Below are 12,837 nucleotides of genomic sequence, written 5' to 3'. Positions count from 1 at the left end.
AGAATACAAAACTATAATAAGACTAAAACTAGTGGAATTTTTTTGTCAGTGATTATATGTAACAACTGTGTGTGTGTGTGTGTGTGTGTGTGTGTGTAGTCTCCCTGCTCCCTTCCCCTCCCCCACCCCAACTCTCCATGAATTTGTTTTTGGAAATTTTAGTTTTGTCTGAAATTTTCCAAGTTTTTGGTCAAAAAAGAAAACCTGGTACATTACTTTTAACAAAAGCTATAGTAAAAAAAAAAAGGAAAAAAAGAAACAGACAAGTTAATAAATCTCTCATTAAATATATAATCTACGTATCCACTGTACTGAAAAAATGAGCAATTACTCTAATATACTAAATAAAAGCCAAATGACAGCTGGCATAGCCAGAACAGACAAGCTTGTACCTCTACCCTAAATGTCTATGCTTAGTGGGAACAGGGAGCAAGGAACTTCCCATACTCACATGTCAGACAGTGGGATCTAGTTTATAATTTGTGTTTAGAGCATTTTCTTACTGAAATTCCTTTCAGTTTCAAAATTTGTTTTTCTACTAATTTGGTTTGGCAGTTTTCATATTTTATCTTTCCTTCTATTGAGGCAAGCTACATGAGAAAGTATATGCAAGGAAAATATTCTTTTAATATTTTTTTTACTATTTTAATCAGAAAAAAGAAAACAGTAAAAATGCCTGAAAAGATAATTTTCCCATCACATGGGTTCAAAATTTAGTAGGTTCCTTTGACTGCATTTCTTACAAAAAATTAAAAATGGGAACTTTTATTTTTCTACACATAACTAGGACAGAGACATTAAGGAACAGGCTGCAGCAAAGATGGATCTGGGGCAGGGGGATATATGGAATAACAGGGGACAGAGTGGAGCCAGGAGGCAGGGGCAGAGCCAGAGGTGGTGCAGTAGCATAGTCGCACCCCCGTTTTTGGACCACGCTGTAGAAGCAGCAGTTGGGGACTTTAAGTCCCTTAAGCAGGTAACAATCCACCCACCCTGACACTCTCAGTTCCACCTCTTCTCTCCCATTTCCCCATCCCCACCCACAACTGCCAATGTCTCTGTCTGCTTTGGGTTTAGGGAGAGCCACAGAGCTACCTGTGCTCTATTCCAGCCAAGGTAAATGGGGAGCCAGGCTCAGCTGGGGACAGCAGCAGCAGTAGATGGGTTCCTCCTCCAGCCTAGTCCCCCTAGTTGTTTCTGCCAGCCTGGGAACAGGGTAGGGAAGGAGAACCCATCTATTGCTTCTGCCATGGTCCCTGGCTGAGCCCATCACCTGACGTAACTGCTCCCACAGCCCCAGCTGGAGCAAAGCCAAAAAAAAAGGGGGAGAAAGGGGGTGCCAAACCCATGGTTAATTCTTACCTGATCCAGGGATTTTGAAAAAGTCCTTGATTGCTTATCTTGCTACATGGTCTGCCCTCCCTGGTGAGGGGAGAAAGCTGGGAATGGGGGTGCATCACCCCTGCAATGCTGATCACTGCATCTCTCTTTTAAAGAACATGGATCCACTTATGGGCAGGGGTAGTGATGGGCACTTTGGTGCCAGAATGGATTGTTTGGGGGACACACGTGTGGGGGTGCAGGGAGCAGTTCTGTCCATGCCTAGGCTGTGGGTAACAGCTGTACTGCCCCTTCCCTGGCAGCAGGTGTCTGGCCCACCCTGGAGCTGGCAGTCAGCTCACCACAGACTCAGTTATATTTGTTTATGCTTGGATCATAAGTAGAATAATGTAGCCCTAGATCCCTAGTATATTAGTAAAGCTTCTAGTTGCTTTTTAATTGGAGAAAAATGTGTTATGATATGATGATACACCAAAGCACATGCACCCTCTTTCTTAACATCCTAGATCCAACCATGGGCTACAGCATCTGCTACATATTACCAAAGCTTGGAAGGGAACCACAAGAGAAGAGTTACAGCATTTCAGACATTTTTAAATAACTCCAGAATTAAGCAAAACACAGGCAAAGTATCTTAAATCACATACTTATATTTCAGTTATGTAGCTACTTTAAAATGGCAAAGACTGGCAAAGACTGACCCTTGATAACTAAAGGGAAGACCTCCATAGAAGATCTTTTTCATTTTAAAAACAACTTCTCCTATGGTTTTAGAGATGTTAACAGTGTTATGTTCAAAATGTGAATTGGGCTATGTCTGTAACTTGCCATCCATTTTGCCTTAAGTCTAAATCTGAAAAAGCTGTGAGCAGGAAGAGGACCCGGTCCTCTTTTACACAAATCACTTTTCAGGGACTCAGTCAGGGTAGAACAGGATTATACTGAGGTGCTTAAATAGATAGAATAGTATCTGGCCCAAAATATCTGTCCCAAAGTATTTACCATCTAAATAGTCATATAAATAATGTAAAAGGGAGAAGGTAGGGTCTAGAAGGAGAGATGAATAGCAAACATATACTATTGATATATCATTTACAAAAATATCAAACAAGATTTTCAAGTCAATTATTTGGGTGGGGGCGAGGGGGAGTGCTTAATTTCTAAAAACTGAAAAACGTCAGATTTTCAGTTCCTGGGTGCTCTGACCTTTCTGAAATTCACACCTCTTAGAAAGTTTATTAAATAGAGAATTAAAAGCTGAGACACCCCAAACCATTAGCTGCTTTCAGAAATCTTTTCCATTATCTTACAAAAAGATAAATTGGCTAGCTAGCATCTACTGATTATCAACTTCAACTATCATCAGCTTCAATCTAGACATCATAAATTAGTTTGTTTCTTACAGGCACCATAGCAGGGTTGGGTCTTCAGGAAATATTTGAAGGAGGATATGGTAGTAGCCTTATGGAATATCATTTTGAAGAGATGCCAACAACTAAATGGTTGAAGAAAAAAAAAGGACAATGCATGTCAGATTTTTAATTACATGTCTATTTCCCCAACAAAGAAGCGCAATTAAAGTTAATCATTTCTATTATATTACACAATGCCTCCATTACTAATGGAATCAGGAATGCATGAAAGAAATGCACATTAATACATAAACACCCTCTTTTCATACCGAATGAATATTTTGTACTCTAAACACACTTAGTCAGATATAGTAGAGCTTAATTTTGCAGCACCAGCATTACTACATAACTATGTCAAATGCTGAGAGAGAAACTGACTTTAAAACCTCCATGTCCCAGTAGATATTCATTCTCCCTTACGTACTGAAAGCATCCAGAAAATACTCCAGCTTTAGTCTTTGACAGCTGTCACCTCAATATACTTGTGCATTTAACCAGCATGTCTTTCCAGCTTCCACTGAGGCCAAAAGCAGCCTCACATGTTAGACATACAGGAGTTTCAGTATGTTGCACAAATGACAAACAGTCTGAACCACAACAGAAGAGACCAGAGCTTTGCATAATTTATATAATCCAGTCCAATATAGTACAGTGCACGGAAGCTAAGAGTTACAGTACCAAGCCACATTCAAGTACACTGATGTAATTCCATTGTCATCAGGGGCTTTAGGCCAGATGTAAAAGTGAGCAGAATTTGGCTCACTGCTTTTGATCCATTGTTGAAGCAATCTGTCTTAACAGTAAGATTTTCAGAAGGCCTTTCCATTACTCCTGCACTTTCTGTTAGACAATAAATGCTAAGGCCCAGCTCCTGACTTCAAGCACTGTCCTCAACTACAGCAGCTGCACCTCTTGCTTTTGTCCCTAAAGATATTGTCCCTTAGAAAGTATTCTCAGTGTCAAATTCCTCCTGTGCTGTACTGGTTCCTGGCAAGAGTGGACAAGGAACTTGACTCTTCCTCAGACCAGCAGCAAATTACAGTACCCCTGCATGGAGCAGCTGCTGTTGTTATAGTTCAGCATCATAGCATAAAGTTCTCCCTCCATGTTAAAGTCTGCATTGGAAAGGGCATAGCAGTAATAGACTGCAATATACAGCTGGCTCTAATTTCTGAATTTTGTACCATCTGAGTAAAAAGAATGGGATTGATAAATACACTCTCATGTCATAATAAAAAAAGCACCATCCCTATGCCTCAGGTTCCCTGTTCACCAGGGTAAGAAAACAGTGGTGAAGGTAAAAGCAAGAAACGATTATGTATTTCACTTGTGAATGTCAGTCATGCAAGACCCACTCTCAGGTAGAAATTGAATAGGTAACTTATTAGCAGCACTGACATTAAGGATAAGTACAGACATTCGAACCAGCAGGGGGTTGGGGGTCCAGCAGGGGTGGGGGGAGGCAAAACCCATGAGGGGTGGGGGATAGGCGTGACCCACTGGCGGGGTGGGCAGGCCTGTGCAATCTGTGGGTGGAGTGTGTCACAACCCAAGGGTGTGATTTTTGTTTGTGTGTGCTTCAGCACTGCTAAATTATTTCCCGCCACTTGTAGCTTTCTTTGCAGGGTGCATTTCTTCGTTGCAACACAGAAATGCACGTTGCAAGAAGTTCCCGCCATTTGTATTTAGATTTGTGCCCCACTATTGGTCAGTTCTAAATTATTCCTACGTGGCGGCTAGTGATTGGCTTGCTAGCCATATAAGAGGCTTGAGTGGTTTCCGCCCAAGTTGGAGGACTCCACGAACATCAGGAGGAGGAGACTTCACGTCTCGTGAAGATCTCTAAGCACTGCGGAGCCTATCGGACCCAACGTGTATTTCAAGAAGGCTATAGGGGTCTGATCAGCCTCTAGCCTCTCCCCGTCGCCAAATGATCCCTCGACGTACCCTTCCGCGCACAAGTTCCACGGAGCCTAGCAAACTTCGTGTGAGTGAATCCAGAGCTCTGTCCGAGTCCTTAAACTGGGACTTAAGCAAAGTTTTCCTGGAAGTTTTCCAGCCTGCACCGCGACCATCTACGGTATAAGTAAACAATCTTAAATCAACCATTAAGCATCCGTGCCTAATTCTAGCATGCCACCTGCCTTCCCCGACCCGGCGTGTCCGGGCTGCTGGCCACAGCCCGCCGCGCGAAAAAAAGGGCCTCGGACCGCTCCCGGCCCGCACAGGGTGAGTGGGGCTAACACAACCCATGGGTGGGGTAAGGTGGGGCAGGCATGATCCATGGGTTGGGTAAAGGGCAGGTGTGACCCGCAGATGGGGTGGGTGGGGCCAGCACGACCACATCAGCTGCAGGATATGGAGTAAGGAATCCATGCAGGTCCTACCCCTTAGCAGCCTCTCTTAGGATTTAACCTGCTGCAAGAAAATCTGGAATGAGGAAGACTATTAGAATCAATATACAATTTTTTATTTTAAAAAGGTGGGGGTTTTTTAAACTACTGTGTGTGTAAATGTGAAAGAGAGATGCAAGAACTTCTTAGAGTGGTATCTTTAATTGAACCAACTGCATGCTGTGCTTGACTTGTACTGCTCAGACCTGATGAAGAATGTTTTGCATTCAAAAGTTTGTCTAACTCTATCCCAGCTGTGCAGTTGGTCCAATAAAAGATATCACTCTAAGAAATCTTTGCCTCTCACATAATTATTGGACCATACTGGCTACATCACTCTTACACTGTCAGAAAGAGAAATTCTTGACAAGTGATAATATTCTCAGAAAAAGAAGGAGGAAAAGAAATGTTTTCTCCTGCTACAAAAGCCACAAAATGAAGCATTAGGTACAAATTGAAGAATTTAGATTCGATATCAGAAAGAACATCCTTAGTGCTAGAGCAGTACAACAGTGAAACAGACTGGACAGGGAAATTGTGGACATTTCTTCACTGGAGGCTTTCAATAGGAAGCTGGATAAACATTGAATAGGTATGATTTAGATATATAATTCCTGCACTTATTCAGAAAATTGGACCAGATGACCCTTGTTGTTCCTTTCAACCCTAGGTTTCTATGATTTTTTTTTCCATGAAGGCCTGGTAAATTTTTTAACTGTCTTTTTCACACAGTTTATCTGAACATCACAACTTTTACAAGATTCTATAAAAAATGGGTTTCCTTCTGGTTGAAATCCACACATCCACAGGGGATAGAATGGGGATGAAAATGCACTAGAGCATATCTACCAAACAGAGTGTTACTTGAACTGTTGCACTGGATTTCAGGAAAGATATATCTTGGATAAAGGCTTGGAGAATATGGCAGAACTATTTTTTGCAGAGAGCTTCAAAACTCAAGTGAGTTGTTTGAAGAAGGCTTAAGGGTTTTATGTATATTAAAATTCTTTTTTGGGCCACAGGGGAAGTACAAAGGCAGAACCCAACTGCAGGCCTGATCTGTTCTCCTTTAGCTACTATTCTTTTGAAATAAAAAAGATCTTGGGAAACTTTTTGGCAGCATTACCTTAAAGATAGTCAGCATCAGCTTCTTAATGAGGTGTCTAGGGCAGAGGTGGGCAATTATTTTGGTTGGAGGGCCACTTAAAAAGTTTTGGTAGGTTGTCAAGGACCACAAGGGTAGCCCCTCCCCTTGACAGGTGCCTCATCCCATGGTCACCATCTTGGGTCCAAAAGTCCCGCCCTGACCTTTGCACCGGAAGTCCCACCCTTTGCCCCCAGAACTATTCCTTTTGGGAAGGGGGTTTTCCATCTTGGAACCAGATAAAAATTAAATTATATACTGAAAATCAAACAACTACAATAACATATTTTAATTTTATTTTAAAAAATATTTTTGTCCTGATTTGTGTGTGCTTTCATTGTGTATATAGAAGTGATTGCATAACAAGACAGAATCAAGTCTTACTTTTATATATTGTGGGGGTGGAGCAGGGTATAGGGGGTATGAGGTTTGTGGGGGGTTGTGGGTGTATGTGTGGGTGTGTGTATGTGAGGTGTGGGGAAGGGTGTGTGTGTGTGTGTGTAAATGTGTGGGGGGTTGTGGGAGGCTGTTGGTGGGGGGCTGTGTATGGGGGTAGGTATAGGAGATTTGTAGGAGGGCTATGCAGATGTGTGACTGGGCAGAATGGGGTTTGTGGGGGGTTGTGGAGTGTGTGGAGGGGAAGGGTGGTTGGGGGGCTGTATGTGGGGGGATGTGGGTGCATGTGTATGGTGCAATGCATGTGTAGGCCCCCCCTGCAAACACCCTCCCCCACATTGTGACCAGCCCCTGCTGCCAAAAGCAGCAGCATGTGGAACCCCCTGGCGACGTGCAGTCCCACTGAGCCCCAGGACTGCACATGGCCAGGCTGCTGGCTCCATTGTGCCAGGCTCATATGCCTGAGCCCCGTGCTGCTGGGGGGAGCCCCACACAATGAAGCCAGTGATGCAGGTAATGCGGCTTTGCCAGGGTGGCTGAGAAAGGGGCAGAGCCAGGCTAGCTCCATAGTGTGGAGCTCCCTGCCATTCCCCGTGACCTGCATGTAGCAGTGAGCAGAGCTGGGCTGCTGGCTCCATTGCACAGGTCTCCCCCAAGAGGAGCATGGCTCAGGCAAAGAACCCAGGAACTGTATGTAAGAGCCATGTGGTAGAGTCCCACACCCCTGTCGGCCCATGGTCTGTGCTCCTGCCATCCCTCCTTAGGCCCCCACCAGCCCCAGACCTAGCCTTGGGGCACTGGAGCAGGCCCTGTGGTCCCACAGAGCTACTGATTCACTCCCATCCACCATTGCTGCCAAGGCTGCCACCACCACTTCCCTCCTGCCACCACCATGACCACTCCGACCTTCCACCATTGCCACCACTTCCCCAGCACCACCCACCACCACTGCTGCCCTTCTCCTGCCATTTCCCTACCTTACTGTTCATCTGCCGCCCCCTACTCCCCTCCCCACTTCCATCCACCCATCCCCACTTTCCCCCCCTACTGCTCACTATCACCATCAATGCACTACCTGCAGAGCCAGGGTCAGGGCCTTCCCATGGATGACAGTGGGAGCACAGCATGCACAGCCCCCATGGGAGTGAGTGGGGCTTGGCCTCATGTGATCACAGCAGAGGCAGCCCAGACCCAGGATGGATACAGTAAATTGGTAGGCACCTACCTGCAGGCTGAATAAAAATTGCCTGGTGGGCTGAATCTGGCCCACGGGCCATATTTTCCCCACTCCTGATCTAAGGGATGTAAAGCCTGTCCTGTAAATATACCTAATTTGGTCTGTGCCATCCTGGATATTAGCATTGGGGCTTATTCCATACTTCAGTCCTGAGAGCTGGTAGAGTTCATTCAAGGGTTTCTGTTAAAAGCCATTTAAACCCCTTAATGAAGAAATTTATTAAAGAGACTTTTATTTGTTAAAAGCCATTTAAACCCCTTAATGAAGAAATTTATAAAGAGACTTTCATTTCTCATGAAAATACTTCCATAGTTTTTACATTTTTATATAGATTCTTACATTTAAAAAAATCCTTCTTTTTCTATGTTTTTATTGACTCCTGACACATTCTACTCTCTTCTCTACTGCCCCTTACAAGTCTGTGGCATGCTCTGACTATACTGTTAGAGGATAGTGTTATGAAAGCAGTTGCATACATCACCTAACCACTGAGCAATGCCTGTTCATGGTTTTAGTGTCAGGCATGTGACACAGTAAATTTTAACCACATGGAGAAGTTCTAGCTGATATAGTAGATGTCTCTATTTCACTACTATTTCAGCACACTTAACATGCAAACTTCAAGGTGTAGGTAAGGATATCTTCAAATGTATTTTTTATAGCATTTTCCCTGCTTTATGGCATTTTCTCTGTTTTTGGATATCTGTCCTACCAGAAAAAAAATTAGTAGTAGTTTTGGTTTAACTTTCCCCAATAGCTTTCTAGTGTTCTGTGGAACCAGATGTTTTCTCTCTCTCTGTTATACAGATACATCTATACAGACATATATAAAAGAAAAACAATCCAGTGATTAGGAAAGTAGCTTTGGGTGATCTGGATTAGACTCCCTATTTCACCACAGACTTCCTGTGTGGCCTTGAGGATGTTATTTAGGCCTAGATACTCAAGGGCAACTGCCTAAGGGTGGTGTTGCAAGTTATCTTTAATCAATTCTAAAGGCACTTAAAATGGGAGTGTCGATGCATTGATGGGTGTTAAATTGTGCTAATTACCCTCTAAGCATTTTAAAATTATCACCCTTGCCTGAGGTGGCCTTTTTGTGCATTTCTACCTAGATTGAGCCAGGATATTGTTAATCTGCTCCATGGAGATAAAGCAACTACTATGCCATCTTCCAACATCCCAGGATGCAGGCTCACAGCCCCTCTACCCCTGACAAACTTTCACCTTCCCAAGGTCTATTGTCCAGGGGGTGATACTGGCCCCAAGACAACACACTCATCTGCTGCCACATCCAGGCAGCTCTTCCTTAGCTAGGGGAATTTGAAGTGAGGGGGGCTATGGCTTCCCTCCCCAGCCTCCAGTGTTCCTGGGGGAAGGGGAAAAAGGGCTACCTAGTACACAGTGTGGCAAGATCATGAAGCTCAGGGAGGCATGCTTCCCTAGGATCCATGCCGTCTCTGCGGTTAACCCCCAGCAGCTCTATGCTGGGAGCAGAGCCACTGGGCAGCCAGCATGGAGCCCAAGGAGACATGCTTCCTCAGGTTTCATGCTCTCACCACTCTTAACCCTTGGGACTCCACTAGGGTCCTGGCTCTTGGCCATGCCCTTGCTTCCCAGGTTCTCTAGTGGCAAGTCACATTTGTGCAGGTCAAAGAGAGCACTAAGCCTTAAACTGGGACTGCTCTGAATTGTTCTAACTAAAACACTGCCTAACATTCCACAGATTTAGCATGGTTTAAAGGTAACCTGTAACAGTATTCTTACTCATATTAGGCACTTTACTCCCATTTTGGCATTTAAGTACCTTTGAGGATCTTGGCTTTCAGTGCCTATTTCCCATCCTTAAAATAGGGGTAATAGAACCTGTTTATCTAAAAGGACAATCATGGTGAGAAGGACCCCTTTTAGTACTTAAAGAAAGGATATATGTGGGGCAGACCAACACACACACTCAAATCTACATATTATATTATATATATATATATATATATATATATATATATATCATATCATATACCTAATTTGTGTGTACATGCACACACACACACACATATTACCAATTTAACTAGACATGTTCAGTTTTTGTGTATATGTATAAGAAGAATGGTTGAAAATTGGGGGAAAGCTAACTGTCATATTGAAATTTAAGAAAAGCAGAGTGGGGCTCCCAAAGTTAAGTCTATAAAAAAAAAAACATTAATACAACAAGTAACAGAGCCCTTACAGAGGACAGTGACATGTCAGAAAAATTCCAGAATTTGAGTAATTTAAAGAACTTTACATAAGGGATTTTTGACTGTCTTCCAATACAAACAATTAACAATAAGTTTGGTAACTTCACTGCATTTTTTAAAAATTGACAAAGAAAGCAGAGGACACTGAAATTTAGTAGTAACAGCTTTAATGGGTTTTACTTTTATGATCAGCCATAATATAAAAAAACCTAAAGAAGAAAATAATTGGCATAAAGAAAATATATTGTTTTAATTTCAAGGAAATTGGCGTGATCTGATAAGCTTGCACTGGACATAATTATTAGAGCTCTCTGAAATGTTTTTAATTTAGAAACATCAATACTTGAATTCTTTGGAAGACAGAAATACATAAAATATTCCCATTCTCCTGTTTCCAGTTCTAATAATAATTGTTTCTTGTTCTTGTGCCCAGGAAATATTATTGCTAAAATATTTTCAGGATAGTTTGGAATGGCTTTCTAATACTGAAATTAGGAACAGATGAAAAGTGAAACAAAAAATGTATTTTTTAAAAAATCAGACACAAAAGCCTCAGCTCTTTGAACATCTCTTTCAATGTTCTACCACTTCCTTGTCTCCCTACAGTCTGTGAGACATCTGTTCATCCATGAGTTCCTCAAGGGATTTCCAGCAGGATACCCAAAAGTAGGCCTATGATTGATTGTCCTCAGCACAAACTACTTCTTCTAAGGAGCTATTCTTTAAAAAATGGTATAACGTAGCTGATAAATGAACAGTTTATTCACAACAGAATCCATCCTCTATTGTGACCCCAAAATGTCATCCTTCTAACTTAATTAATCCTTCAGTTGTCCAAAAGAAATCTACTCAAGTTCTGGTGAGTACTGGGGCTGACTAGCTCCTCCCATCTTCAAGAAGGGGAGGAAGGAGGACCCGGGCAACTATAGGCCAGTCAGTCTCACCTCCATCCTTGGAAAAATCTTTGAAAAAATTATCAAGGCTCACATTTGCGAGAGCCCAGCAGGACAAATTATGCTGAGGGGAAACCAGCACAGGTTCGTAGCAGGCAGATCGTGCCTGACTAATCTAGTCTCTTTCTATGACCAGGTTACAAAATGCCTGGACACAGGAGGAGGGGTGGATGTCATATACTTGGACTTCAGGAAGGCCTTCGATACGGTATCCCACCCCATACTGGTGAACAAGTTAAGAGGCTGTGACTTGGATGACTACACAGTCCGGTGGGTGGCGAATTGGCTGGAGGGTCGCACCCAGAGAGTCGTGGTGGATGGGTCGGTTTCGACCTGGAAGGGTGTGGGCAGTGGAGTCCCACAGGGCTCGGTCCTTGGATCGATACTCTTTAATGTCTTCATCAGTGACTTGGATGAGGGAGTGAAATGTACTCTGTCCAAGATTGCAGATGACACAAAGCTATGGGGAGAAGTGGACACGCCAGAGGGCAGGAAAAGCTGCAAGCAGACCTGGACAGGTTGGACAAGTGGGCAGAAAACAACAGAATGCAGTTCAACAAGGAGAAATGCAAAGTGCTGCACCTAGGGATGAAAAATGTCCAGCACACCTACAGCCTAGGAAATTACCTGCTGGGTGGCATGGAAGTAGAAAGAGATCTTGGAGTCCTAGTGGACTCCAAGATGAACATGAGTCGGCAGTGTGACGAAGCCATCAGAAAAGCCAATGGCACTTTATCGTGCATCAGCAGATGCATGACGAATAGATCCAAGGAGGTGATACTTCCCCTCTATCGGGCACTGGTCAAACTGCAGTTGGAGTACTGCGTGCAAGTTTGGGTGCCGCACTTCAAGAGGGATGCGGATAACCTGGAGAAGGTCCAGAGAAGGGCCACTCATATGGTTAAGGGCCTGCAGACCAAGCCCTACGAGAAGAGACTAGAGAAACTGGACCTTTTCAGCCTCCGCAAGAGAAGGTTGAGAGGTGACCTTGTGGCTGCCTATAAGTTCATCACGGGGGCACAGAAGGGAATTGGTGAGTTTTTATTCACCAAGGCGCCCCCGGGGGTTACAAGAAATAATGGCCACAAGCTAGCAGAGAGCAGATTTAGACTGGACATTAGGAAGAACTTCTTCACAGTTTGAGTGGCCAAGGTCTGGAACAGGCTCCCAAGAGAGGTGGTGCTCTCCCCTACCCTGGGGGTCTTCAAGAGGAGGTTAGATAAGCATCTAGCTGGGGTCATCTAGACCCAGCACTCTTTCCTGCCTATGCAGGGGGTCGGACTCGATGATCTATTGAGGTCCCTTTCAACCCTAACATCTATGAATCTATGAATCTATGAATTAGGTTCAATGTGGAACAGCCCAGGGCTTTGGTTCCAGTCAAATATATTAAAATATTACAGGTTTTTGCATGATACATTCTGGAAGGATCCCTGAAGATAATTTTTAGTACATGAAATATAAGTAGTAGATCAGAAGATCCCATTCTGTGGTCCAATGCAAAATTTGGCAGCCTAATTGTTGGTCACCTAAGTTAGAGTGAGTGTAGGATAGAGGAGGGCATGCTCTGAGAGGTAATAGGATGGAAAGATAAAAAAGAGTCGATTTCTGTTCTTTACTGTCAATAATCTGTCAATTACTATGTGGCTGGCAGGTCTCAATGATGGTTATGAAAAGGACTGGGGAGCTCGTGTCATCCCTGTGAACAAGAATTTACTAGAAAG

The sequence above is a fragment of the Alligator mississippiensis genome, chromosome 2, assembly GCF_030867095.1.
Source record: "Alligator mississippiensis isolate rAllMis1 chromosome 2, rAllMis1, whole genome shotgun sequence".
NCBI classification, from domain to species: Eukaryota; Metazoa; Chordata; order Crocodylia; family Alligatoridae; genus Alligator; species Alligator mississippiensis.
Note: the sequence above shows the minus strand (reverse complement) of the source record.